Here is a 9,390-nt window from a genome sequence, read left to right as displayed (position 1 = left end):
CATTTTGACTATATTATCTCACACAGCTTCGAGGATGCACTTTCATGCTAGGTTTAGGACCTCATATTGAAGCTTATAGAGACCGCAGCTGATGTATACTGTAGAACAATCTTAAAATGATCTATTTTGGTTTAGATACAAGCATCATGAAATGTCTAACACAATAAATTAATTTGACTTGGTGAAAATCAGTTTTGTGGACTTAACTTGCTTATCACTTTTTCCATGGGGCTTCTTCCTTGATCATAAAATGATGACCTCTTCTTAAATATTTGGTCAAATTATACATTTTGTCTATGGTTTCCTTCAAACAGTGGCTCAACTTACCCCTTTGACTCAACTTACTCCACTCCCCCTATATCATGTTCAAAATACACAGAGAGATTGCTTGTATCTGAGTGTACGTCTCAATTTCTGACCTGTAAAGTACTTTGAAACTTAACTATTTATAGTTTAGAATAACATTAAATGCAGTGGTGGAAAAAGTACCCAAATGTCATACTTGAGTAAAAGTAAAGATACTTTACTAGAAAATGACTCAAGCAAAAGTGAAAGTCACCCAGTAAAATACTACTTGAGTGAAAGTCTAAAAGTATTTGGTTTTAAATATACTTATGTATCAAAAGTAAATGTAATTGTTCAAATATACTTAAGTATCAAAAGTAAAAGTAAAATTACGAATAATAAAAAAAATCCTTATATTAAGCAAACCAGATGGCACAATTTTCTTGTTTTTTTAAAATGTATGGATAGCCAGGGGCACTCTCCAACACTCAGACATAATTTACAAACAAAGCATTTATGTCGAATGAGTCCGCCAGATCAGAGGCATTAGGGATGACCAGGAATGTTATTTTGAGTGTGTGAATTGGACCATTTTCTGTCCTGCTAAGCATTTAAAATGTAACGACTACTTTTGGGTGTCAGGGAAAATGTATGGAGTAAAAAGTACATCATTTTCTTTAGAAATGTAGTGAAGTAAAAGTAAAAGTCGTCAAAAATATAAAGAGTAAAGTAAAGTACAGATACCCCAAAAAAACTACTTAAGAAGTACTTTAAAGTATTTTTACTTAAGTACTTTACACTACTGATTAAATGTAATGTTAACAATGCATACTAAAGTAGCTAATCCTGCCTCTGTAGAAACAGTGTTTCATAACATCCTTCAAATTAATTTCAGTTTTCTCAAGTGCCCTGTCCTCTGGGACAACTCACCTTAGCACTCATCTCAAACTTGTCAAACAGCAAAGCTTCTCTCTCCTCTGCCTCATTGTGTGTGAAGAGGTTATATAACATTTTCATTTCTGGTAAAAAAAAGACTGTCAAATCACCAGGAATTCAGCAAAAGGAAATCTGTAATATTCCCCCGAATATGATCTCAATGTAATCAAGGTTTGAAATGATTGTAATTTCAAAATCAATTTTGTAAAATATTTTTTTGGCCTTAGTTGTGGTCAATTTGCTGTGTACAAATTATTACAATATAATTATAATTATAATGTTCTGGCCACCGACCACGCGCTCCGACAAAAATTGGCCCGCGGCTGAATCTAGTTGCCTGCCCCTGCCCTAAGGGGTTAGTCAAAACGCCTCACAATGGCAGAAAGCATCAAACAGAAAGCCGCTGGGAAACTTCTGGACTTGACTAAATAATGAAAAGCAAATCTCATCTGGAGAACAAAAACACGAAGGTCACTTCCATGAAATCATTCCTGCTGAGCATGTAAAAGCTTGTTAAAAGTATGTCTTGTTCTGAATGTCCCTATGTGATGTTTCATGCTTCAACAATAGGCTAAATATACAACTTTTGAAATGTAAACAATAACCTTTAATTGTTTTAATTAAAAAACGACTTTTAATTGTGTTTTTAATTGTGGTAAATGTCACACATACATGAAGATGGGCAAACAATGAACAATTACAAAATGCCGCTGCGAGACATTCAATGCTTAAACAGCACACCCAATTGTACATGTCACTTACTTGAAAACTGGCAAACAATAAACCGTGACAAAGGTTGGATCACATAATACCAGTCTGTGTGTGAGGTGGGCGGGGGAAGAACAGATGTGACAGATATGACTCCTCATCTCTCTGCGTTTTTCTTTTCGTGTGCACTGAAACTTGTTGTGATGTATGCATGCTTCTAGTCTTGTGCTGTTTGTCCAATTTCTACATCAAGGTAAAATAATGGATGGAACATGCATGCATGCACACACACAAGTGACAAAGGAGGGGAGGAGGGCTACCAAGTCTTGGGGGGGGGGGGGGGGGGTGACGTGCTGTACAGTAGATGTCAATGTTGACACTGTTATAGCTGTAGTAGTACGAACTGTTAAACTCGGAGAAAGGGGAATTCTGATGATGGATCAAGTCTAGTGGCTGCAGCTATACTGAACTCAAATATAAATGCTACATGCAACAATTTAAACGATTTTTCAGAGTTACAGTTCACATAAGGAATTCAGTCAATTGAAATACATTCATTAGGACCTAAACTATGGATTTCACATGACTGGGAATACAGATATGCAAACCAGTCAGTATCTGCTGTGACCACCATTTGCCTCATGCAGCGCGACACATCTCCTTTGCATAGAGTTGATCAGGCTGTTGATTGTGGTCTCTGGAATGTTGTCCCACTCCTCTTCAATGGCTGTGTAAAGTTGTTGGATAATGGCGGGAACTGGAACACGCTGTCATACACGTCGATCCAGAGCATCCCAAACATGCTCAATGGGTGACATGTCTGGTGAGTATGCAGGCCACTGGAGCACTTTGTTCACAACGTTGACATCAGCAAAGCGCTCGCCCACACAACGCCATACACTTGATTTATGGCTGTGAGGCCGGTTGGACGTTCTGCCAAATTCTCTAAAATGACGTTGGAGGCAACTTATGTAAGAAAAATGAACATTCAATTATCTGGCAACAGCTCTGGTGGAGACATCTGTGGCATTGTGTTTTGTGACAAAACTGCACATTTTAGTGGCCTTTTATTGTCACCAGCACAAGGTGCACCTGTGTAAAGATCATGTTGTTTAATCAGCTTCTTGATATGCCACACCTGTCAGGTGGATGGATTATCTTGGCAAATGAGAAATGATCACTAACAGGGATGTAAACAAATTTGTGCACAACATTTTGGAAAAATAAGCTTTTTGTGTGTACGGAACATTTCTGGGATCTTTTATTTCAGCTCATGAAACATGGGACTTACACTTTACATGTTGCGTTTAGAATTTTGTTCAGTGTAAAACCGGACTGACCATTCCGATAGGAAATACGACCCGACCTTTAGGAAAACTAATAGCAGTTCCTGTCTTCTAATGATTCTCAATTAACTTAAAGGGAAAATGTAAAGACCATGCCATCACATAATTATTAGGCCTTCTAACTGCACAAATTGCTGCTAATAATCAGTTAATGCGCCATTAGCGAATGCTAAATAACTGCACAATATAACCATTTCTCAGAATATGCATTGTATCTCAAACTCCTGTTTCTAAATGACTTGAAGCTAGTATTTGCAACGTTTCAATTCAGACTGATCTTTGCAATTGTTCGCTCTCTATCATCTTATCTTTCTCCTCACTCCCTTTTCACTGACTCCAGCTTTCTGTCACATTCTATGACACACACTGAGTGTATTGCCCATTTCCCCCCCAAAACTCCCCCCTTTCATTTCTATATTGACAACTAAAATATTTTGCTTCAAAGCCCAGCACATAAAGAATACAAATTTGCAATGTAATCACTCAATCCTGTTCACAATGGAGCTGACTTTCTCATTGCTTTTGTTTGAACAAATCTGCCGACTACGAAAATATGCTTTATGTAACATCCTTAACTAATCTGAACAGCACTGTGCAATTCTAAGATGCTTAGATTTGACTCACTTAGTGGCAAACAGGTTTTACAGTGTCATCTTAACTTTAATGTATTTAAGAAGAGATTTGAATAAGGTTTCCTTTGTATTAAAATATACTATTTATAATGTAAAAGTTATATCTTCTAAGAACAGCGAACTAGTTTTGATGCGAAGTTGACCACAGATCCATTTCAGATGAGCCCATATAGCTCAGTTCCTAGGTGAAACCCAGTACCCATACACAGAGTATGAAGCATTTTTATGGTAGAAACTGTAGTTAGGCCACTCTAGAATCCACTGTAACACAAAGCATATTGTCTTTTGGCATGTAATTATTTTCTGCTGAATAAAATGGCCGACACAGAAGGTCAGTTTCCAATATCACTGGATTTTTGAGGAATAAGTCCTGTACTATCCAATAGCCATGTAAGGAATCCCCAGCCATGCTACAGTGGAATGTACATCAGAACTGCGGTCCGCTGAGCAAGTAAATAAGCTCTAATGTATGTGCTTTACATAGGGTTACGGTTCGGGTAAGGTATTTACTTCTCATTTGTGCTTTTCTCCAGCATGGCCAGGTAGCCTAGTAACAACCATGAAAGTAAGTAATGACCGTGAAGCCCCTTGTTCAAGGTAACAACCACCCGGTCCTTGAAGTGCAGTCTGGGATATGGTCACAGATGGGCCTGCCATGCGTGGGAATGACCCATGACCTCCCTCTGACCCCAGCTATCCCTCAACGATCTTCCCAGGAGGTAACAGCGACAGTGATCAGGTGCCTCCACTTCCACAATCCACTGCTCTGGGCTTGCATAACAACAACTCCTAACACAAGATAGGAGATCACAGAAATTGCAGGCATTAATAAAAAGCAAAGGAATAGAGAGAAGGCATGAAAAGATAAATGTTTTGCACTTTGCCCCAGGGAGATTATGTTATGCTTGGAGAGGACTGATACCCAAGTAAGCAGCAGACGGCTACTTGGTCTAAATTAGTATTCACATAGCGGCAGGGAGACAAATGCGTAGTAGATCCAGAGATGAGAGATGCGTGGACATGTTACACTGCAATAACTGCCAATTGGAGGAGAGGGTCATGGATGTTAAGAGAAGTGGGCAGCATAATTTGGATTTGAATAAGATTACATGCACTGTAAAAATAGAAAGACTCAAAACACCATAATTGTGTATTAAAACCATGGAAAGTAATGCACCTAACCTGATATTTGGTGTTGGGAGGGTGTTTGAATGTAAACCCAATGTAAGCGTTATGATACACATAAAGTGTTTCAAAACCGAATAAAATTACTCTGAAACACCCAAAGTGGTTCTTCATTGGAACATTACACAGTCAACCACACAGCAAAAAACAAATTCTGGGGTGAATTGAAATTGACAAAAAACAACAACAACAACCAACATACATTGAGTATATCAAACATTAGAAAAACCTTCTTAATATGGAGTTGCCCTCATAACAGCCTCAATTCGTCGGGGCATGGACTCTACAAGGTGATTTGATTTCAAATCAAATCACATTTTATTAGTCACATGTGCCGAATACAACAGCTGTAGACCTTACAGTGAAATGCTCACTTACAAGCCCCTAACCAACAATGCAGTTTAAAAAATATCAATAAGAATAAGAAATAAAAGTAAAAGTAGTTAAAGAGCAGCAGTAAAATAACAATAGTGAGACTGTATACAGGGGGTACCAGTTCAGAGTCAATGTGTGGGGGCACCGGTTAGTCGAGGTAATTGAGGTAATATGTACATGTAGGTAGAGTTATTAAAGTGACTAAGCATAGATAATAACAGAGAGTAGCAGCGGCGTAAAAGGAGGGGGGGGGGGGGGGGGGCAGACGGCAATGCAAATAGTCTGGGTAGCCATTTGATTAGATGTTCAGGAGTCTTATGGCATGGGGGTAGAAGCTGTTTAGAAGCCTCTTGGACCTAGACTTGACGCTCCGGTACCACTTGCCGTGCGGTAGCAGAGAGAATAGTCTATGACTAGGGTGACTGGAGTCTTTGACAATTTTTAGGGCCTTCCTCTGATACCGCCTGGTATAGAGGTCCTGGATGGCAGGAAGCTTGGCCCCAGTGATGTACTGGGCCGTACGCACTACCCTCTGTAGTGTCTTGCGGTCGGAGGCCGAGCAGTTGCCATACCAGGCAGTGATGCAACCAGTCAGGATGCTCTCGATGGTGCAGCTGTAAAACCTTTTGAGGATCTGAGGACCCATGCCAAATCTTTTCAGTCTCCTGAGGGGGAATAGGCTTTGTCGTGTCCTCTTCACAACTGTCTTGGTGTGCTTGGACCATGTTAGTTTGTTGGTGATGTGGACACCAAGGAACTTGAAGCTTTCAACCTGCTTTGCTACAGCCCCGTTGATGAGAATGGGGGCGTGCTCGGTCCTCCTTTTCTTGTAATCCACAATCATCTCCTTTGTGTTGATCACGTTGAGGGAGAGGTTGTTGTCCTTGCACCACAAGATCAGGTCTCTAACCTCCTCCCTATGGGCTGTCTCATCGTTGTCGTTGATCAGGCCTACCACTGTTGTGTCAACAGCAAACTTAATGATGGTGTTGGAGTTGTGCCTGGCCGTGCAGTCATGCGTGAACAGGGAGTACAGGAGGGGACTGAGCACGCACCCCTGAGGGGCCCCCGTGTTGAGGATCAGCCTCGCGGATGTGTTGTTACCTACCCTTACCACCTGGGGGCGGCCTGTCAGGAAGTCTAGTTGCAGAGTGTGGTGCTTAGTCCCAGGGTCCTTAGCTTATTGATGAGTTTTGAGGGCACTATGGTGTTGAACGCTGAGCTGTAGTCAATGAATAGCATTTTCACATAGGTGTTCCTTTTGTCCAGGTGGGAAAGGACAGTGTGGCGTGCAATAGAGATTGCATCATCTGTTGGTGCGGTATGCAAATTGGAGTGGGTCTAGGGTTTCTGGGATAATGGTGTTGATGTGAGCCATGACCAGCCTTTCAAACTATTTCATGGCTACAGATGTGAGTGCTACGGGTCGGAAGTCATTTAGGCAGGTTACCTTACTTTTCTTGGGCACAGCGACTATGGTGGTCTGCGTTAAATGTAGGTATTTTGACTCGGACAGGGAGAGGTTGAAAATGTCAGTGAAGACACTTGCCAGTTTGTCAGCGCATGCTCGCAGTACATGTCCTGGTAATACGTCTGGCCCTGCGGCCTTGTGAATGTTGACCTGTTTAATGGTCTTACTCACATCGGCTGCAGAGAGCGTGATCACACAGTCATCCGGAACAGCTGGTGCTCTCATGCATGTTTCAGTGTTATTTGCCTCGAAGCGAGCATAGAAGTAGTTTAGCTTGTCTTGTAGGCTCGTGTCACTGGGCAGCTCTCGGCTGTGCTTCCCTTTGTAGTCTGTAATGGTTTGCAAGCCCTGCCACATCCAACGAGCGTCAGAGCCGGTGTTGTACGATTCAATCTTAGTCCTGTATTGACACTTTGCTTGTTTGATGGTTCGTCGGAGGGCATAGCGGGTTTTCTCATAAGCTTCCGGGTTTGAGTCTCGCTCCTTGAAAGCGGCAGCTCTAGTCTTTAGCTCAGTGCGGATGTTGCCTGTAATCCATGGCTTCTGGTTGGGGTATGTACGTACGGTCACTGTGGGGACGACGTCATCGATGCACTTATTGATGAAGCCAATGACTGATGTGGTGTACTCCTCAATGTCATAGGAAGAATGCCGGAACATATTCCAGTCTGTGCTAGCAAAACATTCCTGTAGCTTAGCATCTGCTTCATCTGACCACTTTTTTATTGACCGAGTCACTGGTGCTTCCTGCTTTAATTTTTGCTTGTAAGCAGGAATCAGGAGGATAGAATTATGGTCAGATTTGCTAAATGAAGGGCGAGGGAGAACTTTGTACGTGTCTCTGTGTGTGGAGTAACGGTGGTCTAGAATTTTTTCCCCTATGGTTGCACATTTAACATGCTGATAGAAATTTGGTAAAACAGATTTAAGTTTCCCTGCATTAAAGTCCCCAGCCACTAGGAGTGCCGCCTCTGGATGAGTGTTTTCCTGTTTGCTTATGGCGGAATACAGCTCATTGATTGTGGTCTTAGTGCCAGCATCGGCCTGTGGTGGTATGTAGACAACTACGAAAAATACAGATGAAAACTCTATAGGTAGATAGTGTGGTCTACAGCTTATCATGAGATACTCTACCTCAGGCAAGCAAAACCTTGAGACTTCCTTATATGTTGTGCACCAGTTGTTGTTTACATATATGTATAGTTCACCCCCCCTTTGTCTTACCAGACGCCGCTGTTCTATCCTGCTGATACAGCCGATACAGTGTAACCAGCCAGCTGTATGTTGATAATGTCAGATATTACAGTTTTTAATGTTCCGTTGGGAGTTTAATCTTCCTTGTATGTCGTCGATTTTATTTTCCAATGATTGCACGTTAGCTAGAAGAGCGGAAGGCAGGGGGGTTTATTCGATCGCCTACGAATTCTCAGAAGGCAGTCCAACCTCCTTCCTCTTTTTCTCCGTTGTCTCTTCACGCAGATGACAGGGATTTGGGCCTGTTCCCGGGAAAGCAGTATGTCCTTCACGTCGGGCTTGTCAGACTCGCTAAAGGAAAAAAAAGCTTCTGCCAGTTTGTGGTGAGTAATCGCTGTTCTGATGTCCAGAAGTTATTTTCGGTCACAATACACGGTAGCAGCAACATTATATACAAAATAAGTTAAAAAATACGTTACAAACAACGCAAAAAAACTAACATAAAAACATCAACCATCTTCTCCGGCGCCGTTTCAATCTGAATATTGCTGTTTTTAAGAGGGGGTTTCAGTGCATGTAAATAGCAGCATTAAAACCCAAAACACTGTGTCTCTCATACAATCAAATGGTTATGAAATGCAAATTGGCTATAGCCTAAATATCGACTGATGATAAGGGTCTATGAAGAATATCTTGGTGGAATTCCACCATCATTTTTTAAATGCTTTGTTTAGACAGATTTGAAGCAGGAGGAGACACAGCGGGAATTAAACCCCCGACTTCCGGGGCAGTAATATGTTACATTTCATTGAAATTTCATTGGAACATTACACACTCATCCACACAGCAAAAAATATTCTGGGGTGTTTTGAAATTGACAAAAAACAACAACAACAACCAACGTACACTGAGTATACCAAACATTAGGAACACCTTCTTAATATGGAGTTGCCCTCAGAACAGCCTCAATTCATTGGGGCATGGACTCTACAAGGTGTCTAAAGCGTTCCACAGGAATGCTGGCCCATGTTGACTCCAATGCTTCCCATAGTTACATTTACATTTACATTTTAGTCATTTAGCAGACGCTCTTATCCAGAGCGACTTACAAATTGGTGCATTCACCTATAATATCCAGTGGAACAACCACTTTACAATAGTGCATCTAAATCTTTTAAGGGGGGGGTTAGAAGGATTACTTTATCCTATCCCAGGTATTCCTTGAAGAGGTGGGGTTTCAGGAGTCTCCGGAAGGTGG

This window comes from Salmo salar, chromosome 18, assembly GCF_965601325.2.
Source record: "Salmo salar chromosome 18, fSalSal1, whole genome shotgun sequence".
Lineage (NCBI taxonomy): Eukaryota > Metazoa > Chordata > Actinopteri > Salmoniformes > Salmonidae > Salmo > Salmo salar.
The sequence above is the reverse complement of the archived record's forward strand: the minus strand, read 5'-3'. Positions refer to the sequence as shown.